This window comes from Amphiura filiformis, chromosome 6, assembly GCF_039555335.1.
Source record: "Amphiura filiformis chromosome 6, Afil_fr2py, whole genome shotgun sequence".
NCBI lineage: Eukaryota > Metazoa > Echinodermata > Ophiuroidea > Amphilepidida > Amphiuridae > Amphiura > Amphiura filiformis.
The window spans coordinates 47,677,157-47,689,795 of NC_092633.1; the positions used below are offsets into that span (position 1 = coordinate 47,677,157).

At 38.5% G+C, this 12,639-nt stretch overlaps 5 non-coding genes across 5 annotated transcripts; all 5 read right to left on the minus strand.

Annotated features, from left to right (window-relative positions):
• Window positions 1-2,729: 2,729 nt before the first annotated feature.
• LOC140156094 (5S ribosomal RNA) lies at window positions 2,730-2,848 on the minus strand. Its single transcript, XR_011859461.1, has one exon. It is a non-coding gene; the product is annotated as a 5S ribosomal RNA (ribosomal RNA).
• Window positions 2,849-4,932: 2,084 nt separating this feature from the next.
• Window positions 4,933-5,051, minus strand: LOC140156095 (5S ribosomal RNA). The gene has a single exon (XR_011859462.1). It is a non-coding gene; the product is annotated as a 5S ribosomal RNA (ribosomal RNA).
• Window positions 5,052-7,133: 2,082 nt separating this feature from the next.
• On the minus strand, window positions 7,134-7,252 carry LOC140156096 (5S ribosomal RNA). The gene has a single exon (XR_011859463.1). It is a non-coding gene; the product is annotated as a 5S ribosomal RNA (ribosomal RNA).
• A 3,068-nt stretch (window positions 7,253-10,320) lies between these two features.
• Window positions 10,321-10,439, minus strand: LOC140156097 (5S ribosomal RNA). The gene has a single exon (XR_011859464.1). It is a non-coding gene; the product is annotated as a 5S ribosomal RNA (ribosomal RNA).
• A 2,081-nt stretch (window positions 10,440-12,520) lies between these two features.
• On the minus strand, window positions 12,521-12,639 carry LOC140156098 (5S ribosomal RNA). Its single transcript, XR_011859465.1, has one exon. It is a non-coding gene; the product is annotated as a 5S ribosomal RNA (ribosomal RNA).

Here is a 12,639-nt window from a genome sequence, read left to right on the forward strand (position 1 = left end):
CGATTTTAGCTAACTTATAATAGTTTAGCGTTGACTGTGTCAGAATGCTTGCTCACTTTTCTTTCAAACCTTCTATAATTGTAGCCAAATTATTGTGCAACACTTTATGCTCTTGGTGAATCTTATACAACTAACTTTATTCAAATTGTGCTGATGAGATTCTAGTCTTTTCATTTTTAGGAACTACACCAAATTACACGGGTTGCACGTCCGGTTCGCGTAAGTTTACCAAATTCAGTGTCACAGTCACAAGGTAAACTGGTCGTCTTTTCAAATCTTGCGCGAAACCTTAAATGCAACCGATTTACTTGGTTCGAGCTATCTTCAGTAGATAGCAAACATCGGCTAGTGTAGTGTAAAGAAATGAGGATCAAGGATGTCACGGGCCTCAAATAAAAATATGAGGATCAAGGATGTATAGTGGGCCAACCCCCGGTATGAAATCGCAGATGATAACATTGACTAAGAAATGAGGATCAAGGCTGTGACTTTGCTCAAATCAAGTTTTTTGAAGGGGGATCCATTCGTATAATGATACGCATTTAGATCAAGGATGTGGTCGCGGTATAGTATAGAATTACAGGTGCTAAGTATATAAAGAAATGAAGATCAAGGATGTGACTTGGCTCAAATCAAGTTTTGAAGATCAATGATGAAACTGCCCTATAGTATAGAATTGCAGATGCTACCATTGACTAGTGTAGTATAAAGAAACGAGGATCAAGGATGTGACTTTGTGACTTGGCTCAAATCAAGTTTTGAAGATCAAGGATGTGACTGTGCTATATAATAGTATAGAATTGCGGGTGCTAACATTGACTAGTGTAGTATAAAGAAATGAGGATCAAGGCTGTGACTTGGCTCAAATAAAGTTTTGAAGATCAAGGATGTGACTTGCTCAAATGAAGTTTTGAAGATCAAGGATGTGACTGCGCTATAGTATAGAATTGCAGATGCTAACATTGACTAGTGTAGTGTAAAGAAATGAGGATCAAGGATGTCACGGACCTCATTTTTTGGTCTGAAAAATCTATGAGGATCAAATTTAGTACGGGCCTCAAATAAAAATAAGGAGGATCAAGGATGCCAACCCCGGTATGAAATCGCAGATGATAACATTGACTAAGAAATGAGGATCAAGGCTGTGACTTTGCTCAAATCAAGTTTTGAAGATCAAGGATGTTGTCGCGGTATAGTATAGAATTACAGGTGCTAAGTATATAAAGAAATGAAGATCAAGGATGTGACTTGGCTCAAATCAAGTTTTGAAGATCAATGATGAAACTGCCCTATAGTATAGAATTGCAGATGCTACCATTGACTAGTGTAGTATAAAGAAACGAGGATCAAGGATGTGACTTTGTGACTTGGCTCAAATCAAGTTTTGAAGATCAAGGATGTGACTGTGCTATATAATAGTATAGAATTGCGGGTGCTAACATTGACTAGTGTAGTATAAAGAAATGAGGATCAAGGCTGTGACTTGGCTCAAATAAAGTTTTGAAGATCAAGGATGTGACTTGCTCAAATGAAGTTTTGAAGATCAAGGATGTGACTGCGCTATAGTATAGAATTGCAGATGCTCATTGACTAGTGTAGTGTAAAGAAATGAGGATCAAGGATGGACATCCAGGATACACAAAAACAATCACTCACGCACAAAATTTTAATTTAGGTAGGGAAATCTCTAAACAATACAAAATTTTAAAAAGTATAAAAAATGCAACTCGTAACACCAATACCCTTTTAACATAGGCCTACCCATGTTGACACACAAACAAACAAAGAAACAAACACAACACGTTATATTTTTTATTTTGCAGAAGCACGGATAACACAAATTAAGGTCAACATGCGATGTTTTGTTTTGTTCATTTTGCAGCCTGAATTGCATTGATTTCGTGTTGTCCAATACACGCATGTGAGCTCGCAACGTCAAGCGCGTCGACGCTAGGGCGCGGTATGCGCGTGAAACAATGATTTAAGTTTACGCGTACGCATTACACATGTGACAATGATACGCATTTCGCTTAACGACAATCAAAACAATCGCGTACAGCTGCTTCAGCTTGTCAACACGTGTTGAAACTTCTGCAATTTGTTCTGTTCAGTTGCTTGCAAAACTGAGTTCTGATGATACCGAGGTTTGGCTGTCACCGAATTACGTCTTTAATTTGCCAAAAAGAAAATGTGTCTATCATTCTATTTTGTGATAAGGTGGAATATCTACTTGCAAATGCCCGAGATCCGTGCTGCTGTCGGTCTTCCTACCGCGCCGTAGACCTACTCCATAAAAGCAGTAAGTATCAGTATGATGATTTGGTTGTATTGATTATGATTGCAAATTATCATAAAGTTTCAGCTGCGAATATGTTACTTTGATTGAATTTCGCGATTCACAGCTGTATTTTTGGCATTTTTACGATAGCTAGGCAACAGTACAGCGCTTAGGCCTATTTGTTTTACCTCATATCATAATATGAATTACACAAAAAGTTGTTGGTCTCCCATTCAGCAGCTGACCACGATCGACTCAATGTTAGTGCTATGTGGTGGCGTTTGGATAGCTATTTTTGAATTGTTGTACACTAGATGTACGCTCCAGAAATTGAGAAAAAATATCATATTTTGAACAAAGTCGCTTTGTAGAGAGAAAAATTACATCACAGGCGACAGAGGAAACAAACATAAACACGAGCAAAAATAAAAAAGAAGAATTTGAATGCAAAAGTCTACAGCACCCGGTATTCCCAAGCGGTCTCCCATCCAAGTACTAACCGGGCCCGACGTTGCTTAACTTCGGAGTTCGGACGAGAACCGGTGTATTCAACGTGGTATGGCCGTAGACATATGAAACACCGATTTTAGCTTACTTATAATAGTTTAGCGTTGACTGTGTCAGAATGCTTGCTCACTTTTCTTTCAAACCTTCTATAATTGTAGCCAAATTATTGTGCAACACTTTATGCTCTTGGTGAATCTTATACAACTAACTTTATTCAAATTGTGCTGATGAGATTCTAGTCTTTTCATTTTTAGGAACTACACCAAATCACGGGTTGCACGTCCGGTTCGCGTAAGTTTACCAAATTCAGTGTCACAGTCACAAGGTAAACTGGTCGTCTTTTTCAAATCTTGCGCGAAACCTTAAATGCAACCGATTTATTTGGTTCGAGCTATCTTCAGTAGATAGCAAACATCGGCTAGTGTAGTGTAAAGAAATGAGGATCAAGGATGTCACGGGCCTCAAATAAAAATATGAGGATCAAGGATGTATAGTGGGCCAACCCCCGGTATGAAATCGCAGATGATAACATTGACTAAGAAATGAGGATCAAGGCTGTGACTTTGCTCAAATCAAGTTTTGAAGATCAAGGATGTGGTCGCGGTATAGTATAGAATTACAGGTGCTAAGTATATAAAGAAATGAAGATCAAGGATGTGACTTGGCTCAAATCAAGTTTTGAAGATCAATGATGAAACTGCCCTATAGTATAGAATTGCAGATGCTACCATTGACTAGTGTAGTATAAAGAAACGAGGATCAAGGATGTGACTTTGTGACTTGGCTCAAATCAAGTTTTGAAGATCAAGGATGTGACTGTGCTATATAATAGTATAGAATTGCGGGTGCTAACATTGACTAGTGTAGTATAAAGAAATGAGGATCAAGGCTGTGACTTGGCTCAAATAAAGTTTTGAAGATCAAGGATGTGACTTGCTCAAATGAAGTTTTGAAGATCAAGGATGTGACTGCGCTATAGTATAGAATTGCAGATGCTAACATTGACTAGTGTAGTGTAAAGAAATGAGGATCAAGGATGGACATCCAGGATACACAAAAACAATCACTCACGCACAAAATTTTAATTTAGGTAGGGAAATCTCTAAACAATACAAAATTTTAAAAAGTATAAAAAATGCAACTCGTAACACCAATACCCTTTTAACATAGGCCTACCCATGTTGACACACAAACAAACAAAGAAACAAACACAACACGTTATATTTTTTATTTTGCAGAAGCACGGATAACACAAATTAAGGTCAACATGCGATGTTTTGTTTTGTTCATTTTGCAGCCTGAATTGCATTGATTTCGTGTTGTCCAATACACGCATGTGAGCTCGCAACGTCAAGCGCGTCGACGCTAGGGCGCGGTATGCGCGTGAAACAATGATTTAAGTTTACGCGTACGCATTACACATGTGACAATGATACGCATTTCGCTTAACGACAATCAAAACAATCGCGTACAGCTGCTTCAGCTTGTCAACACGTGTTTTGAAACTTCTGCAATTTGTTCTGTTCAGTTGCTTGCAAAACTGAGTTCTGATGATACCGAGGTTTGGCTGTCACCGAATTACGTCTTTAATTTGCCAAAAAGAAAATGTGTCTATCATTCTATTTTGTGATAAGGTGGAATATCTACTTGCAAATGCCCGAGATCCGTGCTGCTGTCGGTCTTCCTACCGCGCCGTAGACCTACTCCATAAAAGCAGTAAGTATCAGTATGATGATTTGGTTGTATTGATTATGATTGCAAATTATCATAAAGTTTCAGCTGCGAATATGTTACTTTGATTGAATTTCGCGATTCACAGCTGTATTTTTTGGCATTTTTACGATAGCTAGGCAACAGTACAGCGCTTAGGCCTATTTGTTTTACCTCATATCATAATATGAATTACACAAAAAGTTGTTGGTCTCCCATTCAGCAGCTGACCACGATCGACTCAATGTTAGTGCTATGTGGTGGCGTTTGGATAGCTATTTTTGAATTGTTGTACACTAGATGTACGCTCCAGAAATTGAGAAACAATATCATATTTTGAACAAAGTCGCTTTGTAGAGAGAAAAATTACATCACAGGCGACAGAGGAAACAAACATAAACACGAGCAAAAATAAAAAAGAAGAATTTGAATGCAAAAGTCTACAGCACCCGGTATTCCCAAGCGGTCTCCCATCCAAGTACTAACCGGGCCCGACGTTGCTTAACTTCGGAGTTCGGACGAGAACCGGTGTATTCAACGTGGTATGGCCGTAGACATATGAAACACCGATTTTAGCTTACTTATAATAGTTTAGCGTTGACTGTGTCAGAATGCTTGCTCACTTTTCTTTCAAACCTTCTATAATTGTAGCCAAATTATTGTGCAACACTTTATGCTCTTGGTGAATCTTATACAACTAACTTTATTCAAATTGTGCTGATGAGATTCTAGTCTTTTCATTTTTAGGAACTACACCAAATCACGGGTTGCACGTCCGGTTCGCGTAAGTTTACCAAATTCAGTGTCACAGTCACAAGGTAAACTGGTCGTCTTTTCAAATCTTGCGCGAAACCTTAAATGCAACCGATTTACTTGGTTCGAGCTATCTTCAGTAGATAGCAAACATCGGCTAGTGTAGTGTAAAGAAATGAGGATCAAGGATGTCACGGGCCTCAAATAAAAATATGAGGATCAAGGATGTATAGTGGGCCAACCCCCGGTATGAAATCGCAGATGATAACATTGACTAAGAAATGAGGATCAAGGCTGTGACTTTGCTCAAATCAAGTTTTGAAGATCAAGGATGTGGTCGCGGTATAGTATAGAATTACAGGTGCTAAGTATATAAAGAAATGAAGATCAAGGATGTGACTTGGCTCAAATCAAGTTTTGAAGATCAATGATGAAACTGCCCTATAGTATAGAATTGCAGATGCTACCATTGACTAGTGTAGTATAAAGAAACGAGGATCAAGGATGTGACTTTGTGACTTGGCTCAAATCAAGTTTTGAAGATCAAGGATGTGACTGTGCTATATAATAGTATAGAATTGCGGGTGCTAACATTGACTAGTGTAGTATAAAGAAATGAGGATCAAGGCTGTGACTTGGCTCAAATAAAGTTTTGAAGATCAAGGATGTGACTTGCTCAAATGAAGTTTTGAAGATCAAGGATGTGACTGCGCTATAGTATAGAATTGCAGATGCTAACATTGACTAGTGTAGTGTAAAGAAATGAGGATCAAGGATGGACATCCAGGATACACAAAAACAATCACTCACGCACAAAATTTTAATTTAGGTAGGGAAATCTCTAAACAATACAAAATTTTAAAAAGTATAAAAAATGCAACTCGTAACACCAATACCCTTTTAACATAGGCCTACCCATGTTGACACACAAACAAACAAAGAAACAAACACAACACGTTATATTTTTTATTTTGCAGAAGCACGGATAACACAAATTAAGGTCAACATGCGATGTTTTGTTTTGTTCATTTTGCAGCCTGAATTGCATTGATTTCGTGTTGTCCAATACACGCATGTGAGCTCGCAACGTCAAGCGCGTCGACGCTAGGGCGCGGTATGCGCGTGAAACAATGATTTAAGTTTACGCGTACGCATTACACATGTGACAATGATACGCATTTCGCTTAACGACAATCAAAACAATCGCGTACAGCTGCTTCAGCTTGTCAACACGTGTTTTGAAACTTCTGCAATTTGTTCTGTTCAGTTGCTTGCAAAACTGAGTTCTGATGATACCGAGGTTTGGCTGTCACCGAATTACGTCTTTAATTTGCAAAAAAGAAAATGTGTCTATCATTCTATTTTGTGATAAGGTGGAATATCTACTTGCAAATGCCCGAGATCCGTGCTGCTGTCGGTCTTCCTACCGCGCCGTAGACCTACTCCATAAAAGCAGTAAGTATCAGTATGATGATTTGGTTGTATTGATTATGATTGCAAATTATCATAAAGTTTCAGCTGCGAATATGTTACTTTGATTGAATTTCGCGATTCACAGCTGTATTTTTGGCATTTTTTACGATAGCTAGGCAACAGTACAGCGCTTAGGCCTATTTGTTTTACCTCATATCATAATATGAATTACACAAAAAGTTGTTGGTCTCCCATTCAGCAGCTGACCACGATCGACTCAATGTTAGTGCTATGTGGTGCGCGTTTGGATAGCTATTTTGAATTGTTGTACACTAGATGTACGCTCCAGAAATTGAGAAAAATATCATATTTTGAACAAAGTCGCTTTGTAGAGAGAAAAATTACATCACAGGCGACAGAGGAAACAAACATAAACACAAACAAAAATAAAAAAGAAGAATTTGAATGCAAAAGTCTACAGCACCCGGTATTCCCAAGCGGTCTCCCATCCAAGTACTAACCGGGCCCGACGTTGCTTAACTTCGGAGTTCGGACGAGAACCGGTGTATTCAACGTGGTATGGCCGTAGACATATGAAACACCGATTTTAGCTTACTTATAATAGTTTAGCGTTGACTGTGTCAGAATGCTTGCTCACTTTTCTTTCAAACCTTCTATAATTGTAGCCAAATTATTGTGCAACACTTTATGCTCTTGGTGAATCTTATACAACTAACTTTATTCAAATTGTGCTGATGAGATTCTAGTCTTTTCATTTTTAGGAACTACACCAAATCACGGGTTGCACGTCCGGTTCGCGTAAGTTTACCAAATTCAGTGTCACAGTCACAAGGTAAACTGGTCGTCTTTTCACATCTTGCGCGACACCTTTAATGCCACCGATTTACTTGGTTCGAGCTATCTTCTTGGCTCAAATAAGGCTGTGTCTTGCTCAGTAGATAGCAAACATCGGCTAGTGTAGTGTAAAGAAATGAGGATCAAGGATGTCACGGGCCTCAAATAAAAATATGAGGATCAAGGATGTATAGTGGGCCAACCCCCGGTATGAAATCGCAGATGATAACATTGACTAAGAAATGAGGATCAAGGCTGTGACTTTGCTCAAATCAAGTTTTGAAGATCAAGGATGTGGTCGCGGTATAGTATAGAATTACAGGTGCTAAGTATATAAAGAAATGAAGATCATCAAGTTTTGAAGATCAATTGAAACTGCCCTATAGTATAGAATTGCAGATGCTACCATTCAGGATCAAGGATGTGACTTTGTGGTCAAATCTGACTGTGCTATATAAATATAGTGCGGGGTGACTAGTGTAGTATAAAGAAATGAGGATCAAGAATGTGATGAGGATCAAGGATGTCACTGGGCCTCAAATGTTCATTTTGCAATTGCATTGATTTCGTGTTGTCCAAAAAATATGAGGATCAATTTCGGACAATCAAAATACAGCTGCTTCAGTGTCAAACGTGTTTTGAAAGTGTGGAGCCGATCAAAATTTTTATTGCCAAAAAGAAAATGTGATAAAATCGCGTATCAGTATGATGAGTTGTATTGATTAAAAGATGATTGTAACATTTCGATTTTTTACGAAAGAAATGTTTTACCTCAGGATTATTACGGCAGACTCAATGTTAGCTATGTGGTGGCGTTTGGATAGCAAAGAAATTTTTAAGTCACCACTTTCGACGAGAACCGGTGTAATAACGTGGTATGGCCGTAGACATATGAAACACCGATTTTAGCTTACTTTATATTAGTTTAGCGTTGACTGTCAATGCCCTTATGAAATTGATACTTTTGGCATTTTTACAATAGCTGAAGGCAACAGTACAGCGCTTAGGCCTAAAGATTACCACAAAAAGTTGTTGGTCTCCCATTCAGCAGCTGACCACGATATATATGTGGTGGCGTTTGGATAGCTAGAATTCTAGATAACCCCCTATTTTGAACAAAGTGCTAAAAAATTATAACTAAAAAAGAAGAATTTTGGCTCAAATCAGAGCCCCACGTTGTATTTTTATGCATTGACTAAGAAATGAGGATCAAGGCTGTGACTTTGCTCAAATCAAGTTTTGAAGATCAAGGATGTGGTAGAGGTATAGTATAGAATTACAGGTGCTAAGTATATAAAGAAATGAAGATCAAGGATGTGACTTGGCTCAAATCAAGTTTTGAAGATCAATGATGAAACTGCCCTATAGTATAGAATTGCAGATGCTACCATTGACTAGTGTAGTATAAAGAAACGAGGATCAAGGATGTGACTTTGTGACTTGGCTCAAATCAAGTTTTGAAGATCAAGGATGTGACTGTGCTATATAATAGTATAGAATTGCGGGTGCTAACATTGACTAGTGTAGTATAAAGAAATGAGGATCAAGGCTGTGACTTGGCTCAAATAAAGTTTTGAAGATCAAGGATGTGACTTGCTCAAATGAAGTTTTGAAGATCAAGGATGTGACTGCGCTATAGTATAGAATTGCAGATGCTAACATTGACTAGTGTAGTGTAAAGAAATGAGGATCAAGGATGGACATCCAGGATACACAAAAACAATCACTCACGCACAAAATTTTAATTTAGGTAGGGAAATCTCTAAACAATACAAAATTTTAAAAAGTATAAAAATGCAACTCGTAACACCAATACCCTTATAACATAGGCCTACCCATGTTGACACACAAACAAACAAAGAAACAAACACAACACGTTATATTTTTTATTTTGCAGAAGCACGGATAACACAAATTAAGGTCAACATGCGATGTTTTGTTTTGTTCATTTTGCAGCCTGAATTGCATTGATTTCGTGTTGTCCAATACACGCATGTGAGCTCGCAACGTCAAGCGCGTCGACGCTAGGGCGCGGTATGCGCGTGAAACAATGATTTAAGTTTACGCGTACGCATTACACATGTGACAATGATACGCATTTCGCTTAACGACAATCAAAACAATCGCGTACAGCTGCTTCAGCTTGTCAACACGTGTTTTGAAACTTCTGCAATTTGTTCTGTTCAGTTGCTTGCAAAACTGAGTTCTGATGATACCGAGGTTTGGCTGTCACCGAATTACGTCTTTAATTTGCCAAAAAGAAAATGTGTCTATCATTCTATTTTGTGATAAGGTGGAATATCTACTTGCAAATGCCCGAGATCCGTGCTGCTGTCGGTCTTCCTACCGCGCCGTAGACCTACTCCATAAAAGCAGTAAGTATCAGTATGATGATTTGGTTGTATTGATTATGATTGCAAATTATCATAAAGTTTCAGCTGCGAATATGTTACTTTGATTGAATTTCGCGATTCACAGCTGTATTTTTGGCATTTTTACGATAGCTAGGCAACAGTACAGCGCTTAGGCCTATTTGTTTTACCTCATATCATAATATGAATTACACAAAAAGTTGTTGGTCTCCCATTCAGCAGCTGACCACGATCGACTCAATGTTAGTGCTATGTGGTGGCGTTTGGATAGCTATTTTTGAATTGTTGTACACTAGATGTACGCTCCAGAAATCGAGAAAAACTATCATATTTTGAACAAAGTCGCTTTGTAGAGAGAAAAATTACATCACAGGCGACAGAGGAAACAAACATAAACACGAGCAAAAATAAAAAGAAGAATTTGAATGCAAAAGTCTACAGCACCCGGTATTCCCAAGCGGTCTCCCATCCAAGTACTAACCGGGCCCGACGTTGCTTAACTTCGGAGTTCGGACGAGAACCGGTGTATTCAACGTGGTATGGCCGTAGACATATGAAACACCGATTTTAGCTTACTTATAATAGTTTAGCGTTGACTGTGTCAGAATGCTTGCTCACTTTTCTTTCAAACCTTCTATAATTGTAGCCAAATTATTGTGCAACACTTTATGCTCTTGGTGAATCTTATACAACTAACTTTTTATTCAAATTGTGCTGATGAGATTCTAGTCTTTTCATTTTAGGAACTACACCAAATCACGGGTTGCACGTCCGGTTCGCGTAAGTTTACCAAATTCAGTGTCACAGTCACAAGGTAAACTGGTCGTCTTTTTCAAATCTTGCGCGAAACCTTAAATGCAACCGATTTACTTGGTTCGAGCTATCTTCAGTAGATAGCAAACATCGGCTAGTGTAGTGTAAAGAAATGAGGATCAAGGATGTCACGGGCCTCAAATAAAAATATGAGGATCAAGGATGTATAGTGGGCCAACCCCCGGTATGAAATCGCAGATGATAACATTGACTAAGAAATGAGGATCAAGGCTGTGACTTTGCTCAAATCAAGTTTTGAAGATCAAGGATGTGGTCGCGGTATAGTATAGAATTACAGGTGCTAAGTATATAAAGAAATGAAGATCAAGGATGTGACTTGGCTCAAATCAAGTTTTGAAGATCAATGATGAAACTGCCCTATAGTATAAATTGCAGATGCTACCATTGACTAGTGTAGTATAAAGAAACGAGGATCAAGGATGTGACTTTGTGACTTGGCTCAAATCAAGTTTTGAAGATCAAGGATGTGACTGTGCTATATAATAGTATAGAATTGCGGGTGCTAACATTGACTAGTGTAGTATAAAGAAATGAGGATCAAGGCTGTGACTTGGCTCAAATAAAGTTTTGAAGATCAAGGATGTGACTTGCTCAAATGAAGTTTTGAAGATCAAGGATGTGACTGCGCTATAGTATAGAATTGCAGATGCTAACATTGACTAGTGTAGTGTAAAGAAATGAGGATCAAGGATGGACATCCAGGATACACAAAAACAATCACTCACGCACAAAATTTTAATTTAGGTAGGGAAATCTCTAAACAATACAAAATTTTAAAAAGTATAAAAAATGCAACTCGTAACACCAATACCCTTTTAACATAGGCCTACCCATGTTGACACACAAACAAACAAAGAAACAAACACAACACGTTATATTTTTTATTTTGCAGAAGCACGGATAACACAAATTAAGGTCAACATGCGATGTTTTGTTTTGTTCATTTTGCAGCCTGAATTGCATTGATTTCGTGTTGTCCAATACACGCATGTGAGCTCGCAACGTCAAGCGCGTCGACGCTAGGGCGCGGTATGCGCGTGAAACAATGATTTAAGTTTACGCGTACGCATTACACATGTGACAATGATACGCATTTCGCTTAACGACAATCAAAACAATCGCGTACAGCTGCTTCAGCTTGTCAACACGTGTTTTGAAACTTCTGCAATTTGTTCTGTTCAGTTGCTTGCAAAACTGAGTTCTGATGATACCGAGGTTTGGCTGTCACCGAATTACGTCTTTAATTTGCCAAAAGAAAATGTGTCTATCATTCTATTTTGTGATAAGGTGGAATATCTACTTGCAAATGCCGAGATCCGTGCTGCTGTCGGTCTTCCTACCGCGCCGTAGACCTACTCCATAAAAGCAGTAAGTATCAGTATGATGATTTGGTTGTATTGATTATGATTGCAAATTATCATAAAGTTTCAGCTGCGAATATGTTACTTTGATTGAATTTCGCGATTCACAGCTGTATTTTTTGGCATTTTTACGATAGCTAGGCAACAGTACAGCGCTTAGGCCTATTTGTTTTACCTCATATCATAATATGAATTACACAAAAGTTGTTGGTCTCCCATTCAGCAGCTGACCACGATCGACTCAATGTTAGTGCTATGTGGTGGCGTTTGGATAGCTACTTTTGAATTGTTGTCCACTAGATGTACGCTCCAGAAATTGAGAAAAATATCATATTTTGAACAAAGTCGCTTTGTAGAGAGAAAAAATTACATCACAGGCGACAGAGGAAACAAACATAAACACGAGCAAAAATAAAAAAGAAGAATTTGAATGCAAAAGTCTACAGCACCCGGTATTCCCAAGCGGTCTCCCATCCAAGTACTAACCGGGCCCGACGTTGCTTAACTTCGGAGTTCGGACGAGAACCGGTGTATTCAACGTGGTATGGCCGTAGAC